Raw genomic sequence first — 23,408 nt, forward strand, 5'->3', positions numbered from 1 at the left:
TCCGTTAAGGCCTTATCCAAATAAGGCCTCCCCTTATCCGTGGGGGATATGTTCCAAGACACAGGTGGATGCCTGAAACCATGGAGAGTACCAAACATAGGCTACGTTTTTTCCTATATATACAAACTTGTGATAAAATATAACTTATAAATGAAGCACAGTAAGAGATAAACAATATTAACTAATAATAAAATAGAACCATTATAATAACATTCTGTAATAAAAGCTATGTGAACATGATGTTTCTCTCTCCCTCTCTTTCTGTTTCTCTGTGATATTTTCAGATCACGAGAGCAAATGAAATCACAGAAAGTGAAATTGCAGAAAAGAGAAACTACTGTATCTACCCGAGACAATAGTTTTGAGAAGAAAAGGATGTATCCTAGAAGCTCATTTTATTAATCTTTTATTTCATGAATTTTTCTTCCGATGGAAAATGCCGAATGGGTATTCATTATGATCAAGAGAGCTTTGAGATGGCTGTACTATTTCAGCCCTCTGAGAAAAGGATCAATAAAATGGTATGTTACTAATGTCAACAATACATCACATTTCACACTTTACCAATGAATTCACATTATATTAATCCTTGTAACAATCTTGTTATTCATCTTTAAATGGTTATTACTGCCCATATTGCCCAGATGATGTATTATTACCTCTACTTGCCTGTCAGGAAGGTAAGGTCCAATATTGTAAGTGACTTAAATTCAAGGTCAGACATTGTCAGTGCAACTAGACCATGGATTTAAGAAGAGTCCCGCCTTGGAAAGTCCTTTGCCATTTCAGTATAGCAGGTAGACACATTAAGTGTCCTTGCTGGTAATTCTGAATTGAATCTCTATCATTGATAATCAAATTAAAAACCCGTGCCATGCAGTGGCTTTCATGCTGGTGGTCAGTAGACACTTCCAAGTCAACCAAGAAAGTATTATCATTTGTTGTCAATTTTTTTGTTTCTTTGCAGTTCCTGTAAGCTGCAATAATTTAAATGTTTTGCTAGCAGTTGGATTTATTTGGCTGTTGTTTTTGTTTATTTCTTCTGCGTAACTAAAGAACTGTTGATGGACTCAATCCTTCATGAGTTGATATATTACTGTTGCAAAAGGCCAGGTTATCTTGAGTTGTTTATGTTATTAAAAAAATTTGTTTTTGGCATACAAAGTGACAGAGTTTTCAAAAGGTTGAAAGAGACATTTTTATGTGTATTTCATGCTGCTTAATAACTGCTTTAACCTGCTGATATGGAGCTGAAGTTCCCTAATCTCCTACTTAATTGAAGACAAACTATGTGTCCAGAACTCTGTAAGAAACTGTGAAGTACATTTTCCTCTCCAAGTGACACAACGTGGCTTCTGCCACAAGGTGCTAAAAATCTGGCAGACATCAAATGTCTTCTAGACACTTTCAAGAACAGTACAAGACAAAATATAATGAAACGTTATAATATGTTTCATAACTGTCAAACACTGTAGGAGTTGAGGGAGGCAACAGTGGTCTGAGTAGCCAGGGAGGAAGTAAGGAAGCCTGTCCTGGTCTATCCCTCACCATTCACTCCTAGTCCAGAAAGGGAACCCTGTGATGAGGAAAGCCACATAACACTCTCCTTTCTCTCAGGAAAATTCCCAAAGGGGTTCATATGGAACAAATCTTTCTTCCTATAGAAATAGCTAGTTGACCATGTCCCGAATGAAAGAGCTCAAGGGGGCTGCTTTCCTTCCTGCTCTTCTGTACTAAAGGAGAAAGATGAACATATGAAAATCCCTTCTTGCAGGATGTTTCTTAAAATTTTTGCACAATTCTCTAACATGATTAGAGAAAAAGTTAGCTCTTTACATTCTAAATAAATAAAAGGAATGCCGAAGTGGTATTTCACCATGAGAGGTCATTGTAATTAAATTTTACACTAGAATCTTGCCCTTAAGAATATAATATAGGGGCGGCGCCTGTGGCTCAGCGGGTAGGGCGCCGGCCCCATATGCCAAGGGTGGCGGGTTCAAACCCAGCCCTGGCCAAATTGCAACAAAAAAATAGCCTGTGGCGGGCGCCTGTAGTCCCAGCTACTTGGGAGGCTGAGTCAAGAGAATCACCTAAGCCCAAGGATTTGGAGGTTGCTGGCGGGCGCCTGTAGTCCCAGCTACTTGGGAGGCTGAGTCAAGAGAATCACCTAAGCCCAAGGATTTGGAGGTTGCTGTGAGCTGTGTGACGCCACGGCACTCTACCGAGGACGATAAGGTGAGACTCTGTCTCTACAAAAAAAAAAAGAATATAATATAAAGAATTAACCCTATACCTCCCCCACTTTGGTTGTTGCTGTTGTTGGGGTGGGAGTAGCCTGATATGAATGCAAAAACTCACCTCTAATGCCAAGGTAGCCTTTTGGTGGTCCACTCTCAATCACTGAACAAGCAAGAATACCCAAGTTCAAGGACAAATGAACATTCCCACAATCAGGAAGAGGGTTAAAAGCAGTAAGGTAGTGCCTAGATATGGCTTGGAAGCTGCAACTGATAGAGGACATGGGGATAGGCAATACCTTGACTTGTTTTTTGCTGTGCTAAGATTTCCATCTTACTGGGATTAAAGGTATCTTAGTATCCACCAGCCCAGTGGTTCTCAACCTTCCTAATGCCGCAGTGTATTTTCATTGTTAAAAAGGGGTTGCAACCCACAGGTTGAGAACCGCCACAGAGAGGAGGCTTTCCTAATTTGTCAGACCCTAAAACACCTGTTTCTTTAATCTCAGCCAGTCACAGCTGGTGGGCCTTGGTGGAGTACCAGCACAGCTGCAGCCAACCCATTGCATGGCAATCACAGTGACTTTTTCCAGAATTTAAACTAATAACACTGGCACTAAGGAAGTTTGATGCTGAGTCAAGCTATTGGAAAAGTAATAAATAAAGCCCAAGGACTCCTGCTGATGGGATTCTGGACGTCCCGCTTCTTATCTGTCCTTATGATAAATCACTGTTACTTAAACTAGCTGACTTGCAACAAAATCATCTTTGAGCCAGAACTTGTGGCAGCCTGCTGAAAGAATTCCGATGGGAAGGATCACTGTGGGCTTGAAGAATGAGTGGAGAGTTCATGTCAGAGGGAGGCAAAGCCAGTGTTCATATGGGGAGTCCTATCATGTTATTTTCTTCACTTACTTTATCTATTTTTATATTATAGTGGTCATATAATACATAGAATCCCCAAAAGCACAAAAAAGAAAATAATAGCATGTACTCCAAGTACTAAGGACCATTAGTATTTTTCCATAAATACATCTAGTCAGGTATATCACTTTTTACAAAAATGGGGTTGTGATGTATATACTATTTTAACTATTTTTCCATGTAATTTTACTTGAACAAACATTGAATTATTATATAGAATTCTGTCATATTTCTTAGTTTCTCTAATGTTGGATATTTAAGCTATTTTCTTTTTAATTTCATATTAATATGAGGCTGCAAACAATTAGGTGACCTTGTTTGTGTTAGGTTAAATCCAAGTCGTAGTTGAGCCCTTCACCCAGGATGTGTGCCATGTACCCTTACATTGTGCCTGTTAGGAGAGCACATCAATGCCCCCGTCTCCTCTGCTCGCAATCTCTCCCCCTACTTGAGTTTAATTGTGTTTTTCTCTCACGTGGGCATGTAGTTGTTTATCTGTTGATTTCATGTGAGTATTGAGTACATTGGATACTTGATTTTCAATGCTTGTGATACTTTCCTAAGGAGAATATTCTCCAACTCCATCCAAGTTAATACAAAAGAAAGATGCAAAGTTTCCATCTTTATATGGCTGAATAGTACTCTATAGTGTACATATACCACAGTTTATTAATCCATTTATGGATTTATGGGTGCTTGGGTTGTTTCCACATCTTGGCAATTATGAATTGAGCTGTAATATACATTTTAGTGCAAATATCCTTGTGGTAAAATGATCTTTTTTCTTCTGGGTAGAAGACATCCTAAAACAAGCATCTGTTAACATCATAGAATATTTGTGTATACCTCTGATTCTTTTTTCCATAGAATGAACTCTTAGAGAAAGATACATTTCTCCCTAGACCAAAGGTAAGATTTTAAGAAATTTCTAAATATAAAAGTAAAAGAGGAAGACACAATAAAAATTATCAATAGTTCAGGTTTATAAAAATGGAAAATTAGGCTTTTTGTTTCCATTTTTGCCTATACTCAAGAATGTGCCTTACTGTCTGGCTACGAATCTGATAAGTAGGTCGAATTGGCCACTACTGTATTTGTTGTACAGAAGAAAAGAGTTAGGGATTTATTTCAATCATCAAATTCCAATTGTACCAACAAACGTGGAAGGTAATTATCAAAATGTGGCATTTGAAACTGGAAGATTCATGTGGCCTTATTCACAGAGGCCTCAGTTTGTATTACCTCCCCATGTAACCAACATGCTTGGTTCCAACCCACATGTAAAATCAGTCTTCAAGAGAATTAGAGAGAACACATAGATGATCAAATATGCCTATAAAAATCTCTCCATCTTTTCATTTTATTTAGGTAAAATTTTTTTTAAAGGATGAATGCCATTTAAGCCTATTAAGAGGCTTATTTGTTCTAACATAACACACAAAAACACATTGGTGAATTATCAAGCTGACAGTGCACTTAGTAATGAGTGAGGATTAATGTTTTCGTAGAAATGTGATTCATGAATAAAAATTGGTACAAAATTAAACATACAGAGTCATTTGTAACATTCAAAAAGAAGACCGTGCTGAGATGTGAATTATTTTTCCATGGGACTGAGGTCCAAGTCATGGAAACAGGAAGTGAGAAGAGGTGCTAGGGGATAGTCTCATTTACCTTTGGAGCACACTTAAAGCCTTTCACCCTGTCCAGCTGCCACAGCTGCTGCTCTCTGCCCTGCCTCTGGCATCTAAGCCAGACCAACACAACCACCTAGAGGTCAGTGACAAATGCCTGATTTTGTTTTCACCTAGAAACTTCCTTCTTTATTCCTAGGCTATTTGTCTGACACTGTTTTCACTAGGTTCCAACTCTTAGTGATTAATAAAGATTGAGCTGTCCCACAGAAGTTGTTGAAGTCCACCCCCAATACCTGTGAATGCAATCTTATTTGGAAATAGGGTCTTCGTGGATGATCAAATAGTAATCCGGTGGGCAATAATCCAAGATGACTGTCTTCTGCTTATAAAAAGGTGACATTTGGACATAGACAAACACATATACACACACAAATGCCATGTGAACATGAAAGCAGAGATTGTGCGCTGCAGGCCAGAGATTGCCAGCAGCTTTCCAGCAGCCAGAAAGGCTCCATTCTATTCCATACAGATTGTCCCTCACAGCCCTCAGAAGGAACTGACCCTGCCAAAACCGTGATCTTGGACTTCCACCAGCCTCCAGAATGGTGAGATGATAAATCATGTTGTTTAAGCCGCCCCCCTCCCCGCCCCCTGTTTGCTGTACCATGCTAGGGAAGCCCGGCAGACTAACACAATGACCTGACCCCCAGCCTGACTTTGTCCTTCATACTTGATCTCTCCAGGGTTCAGCCCTTACTTCTCTTATGGGACTTTGACTTCTAACCTGCCACCCCTCTATCCTAGTCCTGGCTCCCAGGAACCCATTCTGAACCTGGCCACAGGGCCCTTATATTTTGGCCCAACCATATCTTTCCCACCCTAAGTGTATGTTTTGTGGGAGAGGGGTCAGGGGATGGACATCCAAAGCCAGGGGTTCAGAGTAAAGGCACTGGCAGGGGAGCTGGAGTGGGTCTGAAATCATCTGTTATGCCTTTGTTACCTACCCATGCTGCAGATCAGAGAGGAGGTAAATGGCCCTGCTGCTGGGAGCTTCTGGGGGGAAGTTGCTCTTATGTGTCCCCCAGTAAAACCATCTCCAGCATAGGCTGGTGTAGTCTGCAGTCAGGTGGCCTAAGTTGGGATCCTGACTCTAACACTTAATCATTGTGTGATCAGAAAATTACATCTCTGTGTGTCAATTTCTCAAATAATGGAAGAAAATGGAAAATGGAAGTAGGAATAATCCCCACCTCATCGGTGTGTTGTGAGGATTTCAAAAGTCAAATATATACAATGTGCGTGGGACGATGACTGGTACATCGAAAATGGCACACAAGTATTTCCTTTATTATTATTATTATTCCTTAGGTAAGCATATGTCTCTGTTTTGGTGAGGCTGTCTCAGCCTATACCTGTGATTTGGGCATAATTATAGCACTTCCGATGACAACTTCTCCCCACCCACCTCCCTCTCCCTCTCAAAAGTAATCCATGTTTACTCTACAAATCAACACCTCTGACTCTGAGATGAGACTACTTCCACAGCAGCCCTAATCTCCTGGTTCAGGATCTGGAAACAGTCCCTGCTTGGAGGCATGAGAAGGCCTATGCTAGGACAGCTTGATCTTGGCAAATTTATACAGGGTAGTGATTCTATAGACAGAGACATAGTCTAGTTGAATGGACAAATCATCCAGGTCTCGCTAGGCACACTTGCCTAAAATCCATTCTCTTCTTTGGATGATTCTAAAATATCCTGTATTCTCTTTTACTTCCAATCTTCTCTTAGTCTGAGTTGAGGCCCTACCCAATTAGTTATAACTGCCACACTAGTCTCTTCTGCTGCTTCTCTCCTTCCTTCCTTTCTTCTTCCCTCCCTCCCTCCCTCTCTCCCTCTCTCTCTCCTTCCCTCTATCCTTTTCAGTCAATGTTCATGGATCCACCTATTTTTTTTTTTTTGAGACAGTCTCACTATGTCACCCGCTGTAGAGTGCTGTGGCACCACAGCTCACAGTAACCTCAGACTCTTGGGCTTAAGTGATTCTCTTGCCTCAGCCTCCCAAGTAGCTGGGACTATAGGCACCCGGTATAGTGCCTGGCTATTTTTTTGTTGCAGTTGTCTTTGTTGTTTAGCTGGTCTGGGCCTGGGGTATTAGCCTGGGGGTACGTGGCTGGTGCCCTAGCCGCTGAGCTACAGGTGCCACCATTGATCCACCTATTGCATATAAGACATTGTCTTAAGCATTGTGTGTACAGTGATGGATAAGACTGAAAAACTCAAAGTGCCTTATGAGTTTACATCCTCAGGAGGAGAAAGAGACAGTAGACATAAAAACAAATTTTTAAAAATTAGATTTTTAAAGTGGGTAGGCCATTTTTTAGAAAAGGGACAAATATTTCAGGCCTTGTGGGACTCTGTCACAATTCAACTCTGACATTACAGTGCCAAATCAGCCACAGCCAATAAAACTTTATTTATAACAACAGGCAGCAGATGGGATAGGTCCATCAGTTGTCCCATATTCCACAAGAAAAGCAAGATGGGGCAAATTGTAACTGAGAGGAAGAGTGTCTTAGATAGGAAGGCCAGCAAATGCTCTGCTACAGAACAGAACTTGGAATAATGAGGAGGAAATGAGGGCTAGGCAAAGGGGTCAGCTGGTGTAAAATCTTATCAGAAGAATGAGTTTAGAAAGTTCTAGAAGGAAAAAGGAAGTGTTGTTGAAGCTTATTGAGGAGAGCAACTGGAAAAGTAGTTTAAGAGGGAGCCAGAGTCAGGCAAGCCTTTTGGATTTTATTAAATGGAACAGGCAGCCATTGGAGGATTTTCAACAGAAGAGTATGCAATCTCGTTTATGTCTTTTAAAGTTCCCTCTGGTTGCTACGTGAAAAATAAATAATAGGGGATAAAAAGTGACTGAAGAGACCTGTTAGTGACTTGTTAGAATAGTCCCAGTGAAGGATCGAGTTTTTATTACTAGTCTAAAATAAAAAACTGGTTGAACTTTCTCAAGACACTCAGTGTTTTGGTTAGGACTCATTGGTTGTAAGCAAAGGAAACCAATTCTGAATTACTTGAGTACAAAGGGAATTTATTGGAAAGGAATGGGAAGTAGATGTCTAAAAATAAGCCTGGGAAACAACAGTAGTCTTATAAAAAGAACTTACTTAATAGTTGTGAAAGTGTCCTGTAAATGAGAATGAGTGCTAGGCTAGGAAAAAAAACTCTCACATTCCTTGTGTCACTCTGCTTAAGATTTCTCAAAGTCCAGGTGGCTAAGCTTCTGCCACAAGCCTGGCCCTGACAAGGGGAGAGCATAGCACATTGACTTAAAATCTCAGCAAGAGTGCACGCAATGGGAGAAATGTGGTTACTCCAATAAGAAAGGAGGGTGCCGTTAGCAACAAGGCAAATGGATGTTATCTGAGCCAAATACAGCAAAACTCTTCAAGATGCTTTTTTTGGGTGTGTGTGTATGTGTTCAGTTTCAACTTTCTTCCTTTAATTGTTCTCTCACCATTACGTTTCGTTCTCCTTATAAAGATTGCATTTATTGTGCTAGAAAAACATGTCCTGTTTATACACACCACTCTGCTCTCCACCTAGGGGACCATTACTCTCAAAGTGCTTCTTTGATCAAGATTGTTAGAATCCTGTCCTTTGGAAGTTAAGATGCTCCCTTATCCTCCCAGCCTCCCACACCTGAATCAGGGCCTCATACTGCCCAAATGGTTTGACTTTCTTCTTCCCAAATACAGAAAACCTGCTTAAACACACCTCTTGGATTTGCACATGCTTTCCCCAGCTCCCACCTAAAGCTATTCAAACTTCCTTACAGTATTTATGGGGTATCACTGTGTGCAAGGTACTATGCTAAGTACAGAATAACCACTCTGACACTTTAAAACAGTGCTTCCCAAATTTTAATGTGCGTCTTGTTAAGCTGGAGGTATTTATTCCCTAGCTCCAAGCTCCCATGCCTCAGGTCTGTTGGCCATGCTTTGAGTAGCAGTTCTTGAAAGTATATGTCCTTGATGACAACACTTTCATTCAATAGTGATAACTACCATTTGTTTGGATTTTAATAAGTGATCTTCAAACACTATCTAACTCTTAGACCAATTCCATGAGTCAGAACAGTATGTATCATTATATCCATCTTTAATTCTTTATTAAATCATAACCGTGTACATTTATGGGGTACAGTGTGTTGGTTTGATATACAATGTGGAATGCTTACATCTAACCAATTAACGTAACCATCTCCTTGCTTACTTATTTGTTGTATACTTAATAGTATACAAACGCACTATTGTCATTACAGACATCATGGCATTTTATCCCTAAATACTCCAATAAGTATCACTTGAAAAAAAATATTCTCCTACTTGCTCTCTCAGAGAAAAACACAATTGAATTCACATGGGGTTGGAGAGGAAAAAGGGAAAGGGAAGGAGGGCAGGTGACCAGGAAGCTCTCACGTAAAGTACACAATCTAAGGGTACACAGCACACCCCTGGGTGAAAGACTCAACTACAACTTGAACTTTACCTAAGAAACACAAGCAATGTAACCTAATCATTTTACTCTCATATTAATCTAAACTAAAATAAAATAAAAAATATTCTTGTACTTAACTTCAATACCATCATCATATATCAGAAATTCAACACTGACACTCTAATGTCTAAGACAAAGCCTGTATTCCAAGTTTCCCCACTGGTCCCCTAATGTCCTATATACTTGGAATTTTCTTTTTAGATTCAAGATTTAAACAAATATTATGCATTAAGTTTGAATAATATCTGCTTTAACCTTCCATTCTTTTAAATCTTTTATGATAATGACATTTTTTAAGATCTCAGGAAAGTTGTGAGGTAGAGTGCCTTAAAATCTAGATTTGCCTAATTTCTTCCTTATTGTTATACTCAGGTTAAACATTTTGTTTATTATTTTATTTTTTTGTTGTTGTTGGGGATTCATTGAGGGTATAAGGAAAGTATTATATAGACAATGTTTTACACATCCATTGTTTTTTATTGGAGGACTCATAATTATCATGTTGTTTCATAAATGATCATGCTAGGTTTTAATCACTCAGTTACGGTAAAGTCAACCAGACTTTTCTATTGTAAAGATACCCTTTCTTCTTTCTGATTAATAAACCAGATGTAGGGTATAACTTTGACATCTTTTTCTCCATCAAAATTTGCATACTTTTAAAATTTCTTATTTTTAAATAGTTATAGATGTACAAAAGTTTAGGGAGGTTCTATGCACCCTTCACCCTGCCCCTAATTGTACATCCTCCAAAATATGTATCTTACAGAACTATAGCATACTACCCAAATCAGGAACTTGACAGTGGTACCATTCACAGACTTATTCAGATTGCATCAGTGTTATAAGCACTCATTTGTGCATACGTGTTTGTAGTTCTATGCAATCATCAAATGTGCAGCTTTATGTATCCTCCTTTGAAATTAAAATCCAGAACTGTTTTATCAACATAGGACTTCCTTGTTCCAACGACAATCCCTCTTGGTAACTACAACCACTACTGTTACCCATTCCTAATTGATGGTTACCAAAATATTTTCTCTATCTTTATACTTTTGTTATTTCAAGGATGTTATGCAGATGAAATTGTACAGCATGTAACCCTTTCAGGATTAGCTTTTTTCACTTTGCATAATTCTCTTGATATCCACCCAAATTGTGGTGTGCATTAACAGGTTATTGTCTTATGTTGCTGTTTAGTATTCCATGGTATTTATGGACCACTACAAAATGGTTTTTAACATGCAGTGATAATCCTTGCTGGAGTCAATTTTTACCTTGGGGTATGCAAAATGAAGGTCAGTCTAATGCAATTATTACTTCACTATATCCATTTGCACATCAAAAAAAAAAAAACAAAACTAGGCCTCAAGATTGTGAAGCTAGAAAGGGGTAGGTGGATCCAAAAATCAATCTCAGAGTGCCCAACTATAAAGTTTGCATTTTTTCCTGTCTACTTAATAAGCACCTGTGAATATTATGTATGTCACTATTCTGGGTATGAGAGGCAGAAAAATTAAAAGACACAAACTGTCCTGATACACCAAGTCAATAACTGTTCAAATATAGTAGTTATATAAACAACATTTTCCAAATTTGGTGAAAAATAGAAAGTCACAGATCAAAGAAGCTCAAAGAAATCATCGAGAAATACAGAAAACATAGAAAAAACACCCACCAATGCATAATCTAATTACTGAAAGCCTGACAATGAAGAAAACGATCTTAAAAGTAGCCAGAGGAAAAAAGATGCAGAATGGTACAGAAGAATGATGGCAGATTTCTTGTCAGAAACCACACAAGTTAGGAGAAAATGCAGACAAATCTTTATAGAACGGAAAGAAAAAAATTGTCAATGCAGAATTTTGTTCACCACAAAAATGTTTTACAAAAATGCAGATGAGATATTTCTTCTTCAGATCAATATGTAGGAATAGGAATTACCATCCCACCTAATGCACCTCAATGTAAATTTTAGAACTACAAACATTATGAGAGATATAGAGAGACAAATTATAAAAATAAAGGGATCAGTTCATCAAGTAGAAATAGCAAAACTGAATGTTTATGTACCTAATAACAAACATTGTTTATGTACCTAATAACAGAACTTCAAAATACATGAAGCAAGAACTGATGAACTGAAAGGAGAAATAGAAAAATCCATTATTATAGTTGAAGATTTTAATACTCTTCTCTTGGCAGCTGAAATGATAAGTACACAGAAATCAATCAAGATATTCAAAAATTGAAAAACACTACCAAACAACTTGATCTGGTGAATACTTAGAGAACATTCCTCTATCAATAACAACAGAATACAAAATCTTTTCAATCTTTTCACGTACACACGATAGACCTTATCATGGTCCCCTTATCCTAATAAATTTCAAAATGTTGAAAATATACAAAGTTATGTCCTCTGCACACAGAAAATTAAGTTAGACATCAATTAAACAAATATATCTGGAAATTTCCCAAACCTTTCGAAACTAAATAGCACATTCATAAATAACCTGTTGGTCAAAGAAGAAATCACCAAAGAAATTAGAAACAATATCGATGTGAGCAAAAATGAAAACCTAGCTACAACAGTCCTCAGGCCAGATTCATAGCAACGAATGCTCATCTTAGAAAACAATAGAAAAAAAGAGTCAATGACTCTATTCCATTCACAGTAGTGCCAAAGGAGATGAAATATTTGGGAGTTTATCTAACAAAGGACGTGAAAGATCTCTATAAAGAGAACTATGAAACTCTAAGAAAAGAAATAGCTGAAAACGTTAACAAATGGAAAAACATACCATGCTCATGGCTGGAAAGAATCAGTATTGTTAAAATGTCTATTCTACCCAAAGCAATATACAATTTTAATGCAATCCCTATTAAAGCTCCATTGTTATACTTTAAAGATCTTGAAAAAATAATACTTCATTTTATATGGAATCAGAAAAAAACCTTGAATAGCCAAGACATTACTCAGAAATAAAAACAAAGCAAGAGGAATCATGCTACCAGACCTCAGACTATACTATAAATCGATAGTGATCAAAACAGCATGGTACTGGCACAAAAACAGAAGTAGATGTATGGAACAGAATAGAGAACCAAGAGATGAACCCAGCTACTTACTATTATTTTATCTTTGACAGGCCAATTAAAAACATTCAGTGGGGAAAAGATTCCCTATTTAACAAATTGTGCTGGGTGAACTGGCTGGCAACCTGTAGAAGACTGAAAATGAAAGACCCACACCTTTCACCATTAACTGAGACAAACTCTTACTAGAATAAAGATTTAAACTTAAGACATGAAACTATAACAATAATAGAAGAAAGTGCAGGGAAAACTTGAAGAAATTGACCTGGGCGAATATTTTATGAGGAGGATCCCCTCGGGCAATTGAAGCAGCATCAAAAATACACTACTGGGACCTGATCAAACTAAAAAGCTTCTGCACAGCCAAGAACACAGTAAGGAAAGCAAGCAGACAGCCCTCAGAATGGAAGAAAATATTTGCATGTTATGTCTTTGACAAAGGTTTAATAACCAGAATCCACAGAGAAGTCAAACGTATATTAGCAAGAAAAGAACAATGATCCCATCTCAGGGTGGGCAAGGGACTTGAAGAGAAACTTCTCTGAAGAAGACAGGCGCACGGCCTTCAGATATATGAAAAAATGCTCATCATCCTTAATCATCAGAGAAATGAAAATCAAAACTACTTTGAGATATCATCTAACTTCAGTAAGATTAGCGCATATCACAAAATCCCAAAACCAGAGATGTTGGCGTGGATGTGGATAAAAGGGAACACTTCTATACTGCTGGTGGGAATGCAAACTAATACGTTCCTTTTGGAAAGATGTTTGGAGAACATTTAGAGATCTAAAAATAGACCTACCTCTCAATCCTACAATTTCTCTACTAGGTATATACCCAGAAGACCAGAAATCACATTATAACAAAGATATTTGTACCAGAATGTTTATTGCAGCCCAATTCATAATTGCCAAGTCATGGAAGAAGCCCAAGTGCCCATCGACCCACGAATGGATTAATAAATTGTGGTATATGTACACCATGGAATATTATGCAGCCTTAAAGAAAGATGGAGACTTTACCTCTTTCATATTTACATGGATGGAGCTGGAACATATTCTTCTTAGTAAAATATCTCAAGAATGGAAGAAAAAGTATCCAATGTACTCAGCCCTACTATGAAACTAATTTACAGCTTTCATATGAAAGCTATAACCCAATTATAACCTAAGAATAGGGGGGAAAGAGAAATGGAGGGGAGGGGAGAGGATGGGTGGAGGGAGGGTAATTAGTGGGAGCACACCTATGGTGCATCTTACAAGGGTACATGTGAAACTTACTAAATGTAGAATATAAATGTCTTACAATAACTAAGAAAATGCCAGGAAGGCTATGTTAACCAGTGTGATGAAAATATGTCAAATGGTATATAAAACCAGTGTATGGTGCCCCATGATTGCATTAAGGTACACAGCTATGATTTAATAATAAATAAATTTAAAAAAAGAAAACATCTCAAATAAATCATCTAATTTTCACCCATAAAAAATAAGAGAAAGAAGAGCAAATTAATCATCTATGTGTTATGATTAAAGCAATAAGATAAGAACAGAAATCCATGAAATAGAAAACAAAAGAATAAAGAAAACAAATAAAACCAAAAAGCTATTTCTTTTAAAAGATAACAAAATTGGTAAATGTCTGAACTGATCAACACGAGGATTGATAAAATTAATCAATATTAGAAATCACTGCATAATCAAATAACTGAAATGATTATCAGAGAATATTGTAAACAACAACACACTGTTACCATAATACTGAACATTAAAACCAACACCAAGTGTTTGTTAGGGTTTAGAGAAGCTGGAACACACACACACACACACACACACACACACACACACACACACATGGGCTGGGAAGAATCAACATTGTTAAAATGTCTATACTTCCCAGAGCAATCTACCGATTCAACGCCATCCCTATTAAAATACCAACATCCTACTTTCAAGACTTGGAGAAAATGATTCTGTGTTTTGTATGGAACCAGAAAAAACCCTGTATAGCTATGGCAGTCTTAGTAATAAAAACTAAGGGGTATCACCATACCACATTTTAGGCTGTACTACAAGGCCATAGTGGTCAAGACAGCATGGTACTGGCACAAAAATAGAGACATAGACATTTAGAATCAAATAGAAAACCAGGAAATTAAACCAACAACTTACAACCACCTAATCTTTGATAAACCAAACAAGAACGTACACTGGGGGAAAGAATCCCTATTCAATAAATGGTGCCGGGAGAACTGGATATCTACATGTAAAAGACTGAAACTGGACCTGCACCTTTCTCCCCTCACAAAAATTGATTCTAGATAGATAAAGGACTTAAATTTAAGGCATGAAATGATAAAAATCCTCAAAGAAAGCATAGGAAAAACAATGGAAGATATCAGCCTGGGGAAAGACTTCATGAAGAGGACTGTTGCAACAACAACAAAAATAAACAAATAGGATTTAATTAAACTGAAAAGCTTCTGTACAGCTAAAGGAAACAACAACCAAAGCAAATAGACAACCTACACAATGGGAAAGGATATTTGCATATTTTGAATCAGACCAAAGCTTGATAACTAGGATCTATAGAGAACTTAAATTAATCCACGTGAAAAAAGCCAACAATCCCATACATCAATGGGGAAGAGAGATGAATAGGACCTTTCTTTAAAGAAGACAGATGAATGGCTAACAAACATATGAAAAAATGCTCATCATCCCTAATTATTAGAGAAATGCAAATTAACCCCCCAAGATATCATCTAACCCCAGTGAGAATGGCCCATATCACAAAATCTCAAAACTGCAGATGCTGGCGTGGATGTGGAGAGAAGGGAACACTTTTACACTGCTGGTGGGACTGTAAACTAATACAACCCTTTTGGAAGGAAGTATGGAGAAACCTCAAAGCACTCAAGCTAGACCTCCCATTTGATCCTGCAATCCCATTACTAGGCATCTATCCAGAAGGAAAAATACCCTTTTATTATTGGGTAATAATACAAGTATTATTTATTACTTGTATTAGGCTGTTTATCACAGCTCAATTTACAATCGCCAAAATGTGGAAACAGCCTAAATGCCTCTCAACTCAGGAATGGATTGGCAAGCTGAGGTATATATATATATATATATATATATATATATATATATATATATACACGATGGAATACTATTCAGCCATTTAAAAAATGGAGATTTGGCAGCATTTGTATTAACCTGGATGGAGGTGGAACACATTATTCTTAGTAAAGCATCATAGGAATGGAGAAGCATGAATCATATATATTCAACTTTGATATGAGGACAATTGATGACATGGTGGTAGGTGGGGGAAGGGGAGTGCAGACAGAGAGAGAAGGAGGGAGGAGGGGGGAGAAAGGAAAAGAAAAAAAGAAAAGAAAATGGCGCTAATTCTCACATAAATTGGATTTAATTTTGACCAAAATACATTATTTGAACAATAATTTTTAATTCAACTTGTTAATATCTTGTTTAGGATATTGCATCCTCATTTACAAGTGAAATATGTTTGTAATTTCCCTTTATACTAATATTTTTTTCCAATTTTAATATCAGGTATACCCAGCTGAAGTAGAATGAATTTGAAGTATTTTTTTTTCCTATTGTCTATAAGATTTGGCATGATCTGTTTCTTCGAAATTATCTTCTATTTTTTTTTTTTTTTTTGTGGTTTTGGGCCGGGGCTGGGTTTGAACCCACCACCTCTGGCATATGGGACCGGCGCCCTACTCCTTGAGCCACAGGCGCCGCCCATTATCTTCTATTTTTATTTATAAATATTAGTTGTCTATTTTTTGAGACTTTGGGGAATAAAAACAAACACCAAATGTTTGTTAGAGTTTAGAGAAGCTGGGACACTCAGACACACAAACACACACACACGGTCCTAGGATTACAAGATGGTATACGGACTGTCCCCTATTTACGATGGTTCAACTTATGATTTTTCACCTTTAAGATAGTGAGACAGTGATATGTATTCAGCAGAAACCCCTCTACAATTTTTGGATTTTGATCTTTTCACAGGTTAGTAGTGTGTGATACAATACTCTCTGGTGATTCTGGGGCAGCCGTTGTAAGCTGCAGCCCCCAGTCAGTCATGAGATCACGAGGGTAAAATACTCCATATTTTTGACTAAACAATGTTTTCAACTTAAGGTGTATTCATCGTGATGTAATCCCCATATAAGTCAAGAAGTAGTTACTTTGGAAAACTGTTGAACAGTTTCTTATACAATCAAACACACTTATAATTTTACTGAGAAACTCTACTCTGGTGTTTATTTACCTAAGAGAAATAAAAATACGTCCCAAGACACGTTTGCAATTGTTCAGAACAACTTTTTCATACTAAAAAAAAAACTGGAAGCCACTCAAATGTCCATTAATTGGTGAACCAATAAACAAATTGTGTTATATTCATATAAAGGACTATGACCTGTCCACACAATGACGTGGACTTAATTGTGGGCGTAATTACACATCTGCACACATTGTCAGATTTATACCTCGAGAAAGCCAAAGTATATAGATACATTAAAATATATAATTATATATAAGTATATTTAGAATTGAGGACTGAATTCAGAACTAAAGGTATAGGTTTATGAACCCAAAGCAAGAACAAAATTCAAAACTAAGTTTTATAAGAATCATGGGAGGAAAGCAAGGTTTATGATATCAACACCTTTCACAGATAAGGAAGCAGGCTTACATTTATTATGTGAATTGTCCACAGTTACGCAGCTATTTTTAAACTCCATAACAAGAATTCTTTTATTCTACAATAATATAACGTATAATCTATGTATACAAAAGAATTGTAAAGGGGTCACTGAGTTCCATCTATTAAAAAGTTAAATCAGCAGTTCCCTTTTGTAACACACTCAAGTTTTTAAAAAGGGTAGACAGAGAACAGCGACCAAAGACTCTGTCCCTTAATGTTTATTTTTGACAGATATCCTTACCCACTATACATGCATAGAATCAATATCTATACAATCCTCAGAAGAGTAAGTCATTAGACAGATGAGTATTGACTAGCGGAGAGGGACAAGGGAGATAAGTATATAAATGAGAAAGTCATGAAAGATTCCTTGTGGGCAATATGACCAAGAGAAAACCCAGAAGCTCCGTGATCCTTAATCATCAATTATTTTGTCATTTGATAGAATTAAATTTACAGCCTCAAAGGCTTCTTAATTATTAACATTGAGGGCCACATTGGCATTTACAGATATTAACAAATTCCTTACGCTAATTATCCAAAAATTAACAGAGATTAAAAAACAAACATTAACTTTCTATGACCAAAACAATTATGAGGGCTCAGAATAAGAACCTGCATAAAAGCATTTCCAAGCAGCATTCAGCCTGGATTAAAATGCAGACAAAATGAACACACACGAAGAATGTGACCGAATTTTATGCAAGTATAATTTTACTCCAGATAGGCAGTGATTCTTTTTAAAAATGAAATGATTTTAAAAATCTAGCAAAGGCACTGGTAATGACTACTCAGCTTCTCATATTTCTTTTAAGAAATTAAATTAAACCATTTTTCATTTTGATGGGCCAAACAAAAACCAACATAAAATGATCTGAAAACAATAGTATTTTTGGTTTTTCTAACAGAAGCAAGGTCTCTCTCATTTTCCACAAAGATTCACTCCCTGAGTGCAGCTTTGTCATCATGGAATCTACGTGTGTTTTTATGGCTGTTATAGATCCATGAATTCTAAGGCTTATGACAGAGAGACCTAAACTGCCTTTAATGATGGTGGCATGAACAGTAACTCAAGACAGTATATGCCGTACTGCACCAAATAGATCATAATCTCATCAAATTGGATGTTGAAACTGAAAAATCTGTATCTGCAAATATTAATGAAAGTGGTAGGCTTCAGAACAAACCACGGTGGTTGCAGAGAAAAATCAACTTAGAAGCAATCTTATGAAGAATACATAATCACAATGTAGCCGAACTGCTTCCAACCCACGTGTGTTTGAGGTGGAGCACAGGCAGGGGAGGAGAGACAGTCTGGGGTAAGAAATGGTGTTCGCATCAAGTTCACCAGGAGCACCTCGCCACTCCCACTCCTCAGGTCTGTTGTACATCATTCTAACAGAACCAGTTCTGGTCATCAGCTTGTGTGGGGTGTCAAGATGCATTTATAAAATCCTAATGGAAGCATACAAGTGATCCTCCTGGGGAAAATTTTTTTAAAAAATTATAACCCAGGGTGGGGACAGCTGTGGGAGAAGGAGGGACAAAATGGAGAATTGGGGAGGAGATGGCAGGGGAAAAATTTCAAGATTTCCTATTTCCTGCTGCGGCTGTCTTGCTCCATTACTTCCTATGATGAGCAAGAGTGTTTTAGGGGCTGTTTTTTCTGCAGCGGGTCAATGTTCTCTGTAAAGAGAAGCAACAGGAAGAGGGCAATGGTTTTGTGCTGTGAAGGAAAAATACAGAAACCCATTAAAGGGGAAGACACTGAGCATAATATTCCTCAGGAGCTCTTCCCTCCTGTAGCTTTTTTGTACTCGCCAAACATTATTTCAAGGACAAATGGTTGTCTGTTCATGGCATGTAACTAAAGGAACACGGTATTGGTATTTCAAGTGGTGGAATGGAAAAAATATTTAATTTTTTTGTAGTCTTGTAGATATAAAAAGAGTATCTGATGCCATAAACACTTACTTGTTGCTTACCATTTTTATATGGGACATGAGCCATTTGTAATATTTACTCACAAGAGTTTAGAGACAAAGCTACTGATGAAAAAGCAGTGAGTAGTTACTTAAATGGGTATATGAGAAAGCAAACTAGAAGTTCAAGTTCAGGGAGGGTTCAGCACTATAAAATAAACTCAGGGAGTAAACAGAAGGAAGACAGGAAGAGGAAAAGAGGAAAGAGTTGATTCAAATATTGCTCTAAAGGGACTTCACCAAGGTAGAGACTGGAAGAGCTACATATTACTAGTGGGGTGTTGTGGCAGGTGCCTGTAGTCCCTGCTACTTGGGAGGCTGAGGCAAAAGAATCACTTAAGCCCAAGAGTTTGAGGTTGCTGTGAGCAGTGACACTCTATCGAGGGTGACTTAGTGAGACTCTGTCTCAAAAAAAAAAAAAAGAGCTACATATTACTAACAGGCTTCAACTTGGGGAGAAATCAGTAAGATAGTAACAGCATTTTTCTTCATCTTGTGGCTTTCTCTAATCATCTCCAAGCACCTCACATCTATACTGGAAGGTAAGAGGTTCCTCACAATCGTAGCTCTAAACATTTGAAAAGTTGCCAAAGGAGCTTGAAGCCTCTGTTCTGAAAGTCCTTCGTATAGAATGGCTTTTTATTTATTTGGAATTGTTACAGGCCACTGGTTTCCAAGCTTTTGTTTATATCAGATTCATCTGTAGGACTTAAAAACAAAACAAAACAAAAAACCCATGAAATTCTGCATTTACTCCCGAGTTTCTCATTCAGTATATCTGGGCCAAAGAGTTTGCATCTGCGCCTCACTTGGAGGGATGCTGATGGTGTGGATCCAGTGACCACATGTTGAGATCTTTCTAATAATGGCAATCACCACCTCCTGCTAAGCTCTAACTATGCACAGGCCATACCTACCTTATCAGGTAAACACCATACCAAGGGTGAAGTTGCAGGTGAGCAATCATAAGCTATTACTCAATTTGCTCAGCAAGTAGGGCCAGAACTCATCTTCGAACACAGAGTTGGCCTGAATTTGAGTCCTTCACTCTGAAAGGCTAACATGCTATGGGGATAGAAATGGTCTCTAAAATACAGTCTGTAGGCTTCAGACTGTGAGCTACATAAGATGCAGGGGAAAAGTACAAGCACAAAACTTAAAGAAAGTGAATATTGTCTAAGGTGTCATGTGTAGACCTCGCTTTGACACGCAAGGCTGTTGCCTACTCCATACAGATGTTAGTCATGAACTCTACTGCTGCTACCCAAATGTCAGCTGGCGCTTTTTTGTTCTTTCCAAGATTCTCACTCTTGTACCATCAAAAACAAAAATTCACTGACACGGGATCATGTTAGAATGACATATATTTCAGAAAGGATGTAGGGAAAGGATTCCCATGTACCTGACCCCCTCCACTGGACTCTCAGTCCCATTTTTTTCCCCTCTCCTGGATTCCTCTTTTCTCTCTCCCTCTAAAATACAAACATTATCTTTTTTAATATGCAGTTCCCTTCTTTCCTTTCAGAAATCCAAGCACCACCAAAGGTGCCCCAGATCCTTGAGGCAGCTTTCATCCCAGGCTAGGCCCTTTCCTAATGGCCTCCCTACAAAGAAACTGTTCCTATCAGCTGCTTGAGACAAATGTTCTCCAACTCTATGCCTAGAGAACTTTTAAGAAAATTTCTAGCAATTTACAGTGGAGGTTTTAAACATACTAGATCTGTACCATCTACACATAGCTACTGAGTACTTGAACAACATTCAAATTGAGGTGTATTGGAGCTGTAAAATACACACCGGATTTCCAAGACTTACTAGACTTACTAAAAAAAAGAATATAAAATGTTCATTAACAACTTTTTACACTGATTACACGTTGAACTGATAACATTTTAGATATACCGAGTTTAATAGTATTTATTAATGGACTGAATTTTACCTTTCTTTTTATTTTTGTTATTGTAACTACTAGTATATTTAAAATCACATACATGACTAGCGCATTTCCATTGGTAGAGATACTAAAGACAATAAAACAAACTGACATCTTGGAAAGATGGAAGGCCAACTTGTCCTGAGAATGACTGAAAAGTCATTCTTTACCTGCAAAAACAGTAGAGATCTGCTGTCTACTGATTTCCACATGGCAAATGTCAAAAACTCTGAACTTAAAGAGCTTCAGCTATTCCCAAGCAGAGCACTTGACGGTGGAGAGTAGGCAAGACTTTCCCCTTAGGATAATTCTTTGTACATCTGATATGGCACCCACGTGCACACTGAGCCTGGCATTGCACAACACTGTATAACATTTGATGAATGATGAATGGACATAGGATGTCTTCATTATTTAGATCATAAGCATTTTGGTGGCAAGATTTATGCTTTTATTCATTGTTCCTCACTGCACAGTGCCTCATGCATAGCAAGGGCTCAGTAAATATTTGGGGAAGGAAGAGGAGCATGGGAATACTGCAAAGAAAGAGAGTAGTTGGTGAGATAAAGGGCCACACCACCTGGGAGTATTTGGTTTGGCAAAACACAGAGGCAGTTCAAACCAACAAACTCACCGAAGAGGGCCCAGCCTCACCATTCCTGAAGCCACAGGTTGGTGTTGTGGTTGTACCCTGTTTAATTATGATCTGTTCCATCCAGCATGCTATTTCATGATTGTGGCACATTCTCCAAGCTGCAATTTGAATAGCAGGAAATAAATCCGGGCTGTTATCCTTTGATGAAAGATTTCAGCAACTAAAGTAGAGCCCCGAAACCTAGAATATCTGCAATTGCTTCAGTGCTGACTGCAAAGAAAGAACACCCAGGCATTTCGAAATTTAAGGAGGATCAACAAGTCAGCAGTAGACAATTTGGTTTAGGCTAAATGGAGGGTTTCAATAGATGTTTACAACTCTTCCCCATGTACCTCTTCAGTTTGCTCTTTATTCTGTCCAAATTTAAGGAACGAAACTCACACAAATGTAGTAAAAACACTGAGGTTTAAAAAAGTAAAGGTTTTGGGCGGCGCCTGTGGCTCAAGGAGTAGGGCACCAGTCCCATATGCCGGAGGTGGCGGGTTCAAACCCAGCCCCGGCCAAAAAAAAAAAAAAGAAATAAAAAAGTAAAGGTTTTATTCAGCAAAAGCAAGAACACGACCATTTTATAAAAATAGGAAATACAGAAAAGCCCAGCTCTAGATTCTATAGCCGGCAGGCCAAGCACCTACTTCAGGTATTGGCAAATACAGGGCAGCAGAAAGTTTTTTGGTAAAGCTGTGATATTTCAGATATTAAAGAAAGCATTTGAGTAATCATCATGGAACAAATAAAAAACTGACTGGACTTACTGATTATTCTTTGACTTATTATTGTTTTTATCTTTAATTAAATATGGAGATAGATAAATAAATCTCCATAAATCTCTCTCTTTTTTTGACATCATAATCTTAATTGCACTTGGATCTCTATCTGGACCCGGCAGGGTCTAATTACGACATGATGTATCATCCACATTTGGAAATGCAGTGGGTCCATTCAGAGTCTTCACAATATAACTTTTTGCACTGAAGTTAAATGGAACATAGTTATCATGATACTACTTTCCTTTAAACGTGTTTTTCTGAGCATGTTGTCACCGTTAGGTTTGCCCCTAAGGCTCCACGGTTAGGGTTGCAAGAAAACATATCTCATCACCATTGATTCTCAGTTTTTTATTGAATACAGCTGAGGAAAACCAGGTCTGTAGGCAAGATCTTGAGACCATAAAAATATCTGGTAGGTCAGGGAAATTCTCAAGGCTGTGAAACTATTCTGTGTGAGTCTTATAATGGCAGATATATGGCAACGATACCTCTGCCAAAAGTGATAAAATATACAACACGAAAGCAAACCCTAATGTGAGCTGTGGACTTCAGTTGGAAATGACGGGTGACTGTTCATTCCTGGCTTATAACAAAGGTGTGGCATCCATGTGGGAGGCTGATGGTGGGGGGAGGCTGTGTGTTGCATGGCACACCAAGGGTTTCTGGGAGCTATCTGTACTTTTCTCCACTCAAAACTGCTTTTAAAAATAAAATCTATTAATTTAATCCAATATATATTAAATATATGAAAAATTAATATAATTATTCAATGTAGAAAAATAGCCACATGTTGTTTAAAAACTAAGCTACAAACACACTCATCAGCCTAGGCCCACACAAGGTCAGGACCATCAATAT

Source organism: Nycticebus coucang, chromosome 19 (genome assembly GCF_027406575.1).
Source record: "Nycticebus coucang isolate mNycCou1 chromosome 19, mNycCou1.pri, whole genome shotgun sequence".
NCBI classification, from domain to species: domain Eukaryota; kingdom Metazoa; phylum Chordata; class Mammalia; order Primates; family Lorisidae; genus Nycticebus; species Nycticebus coucang.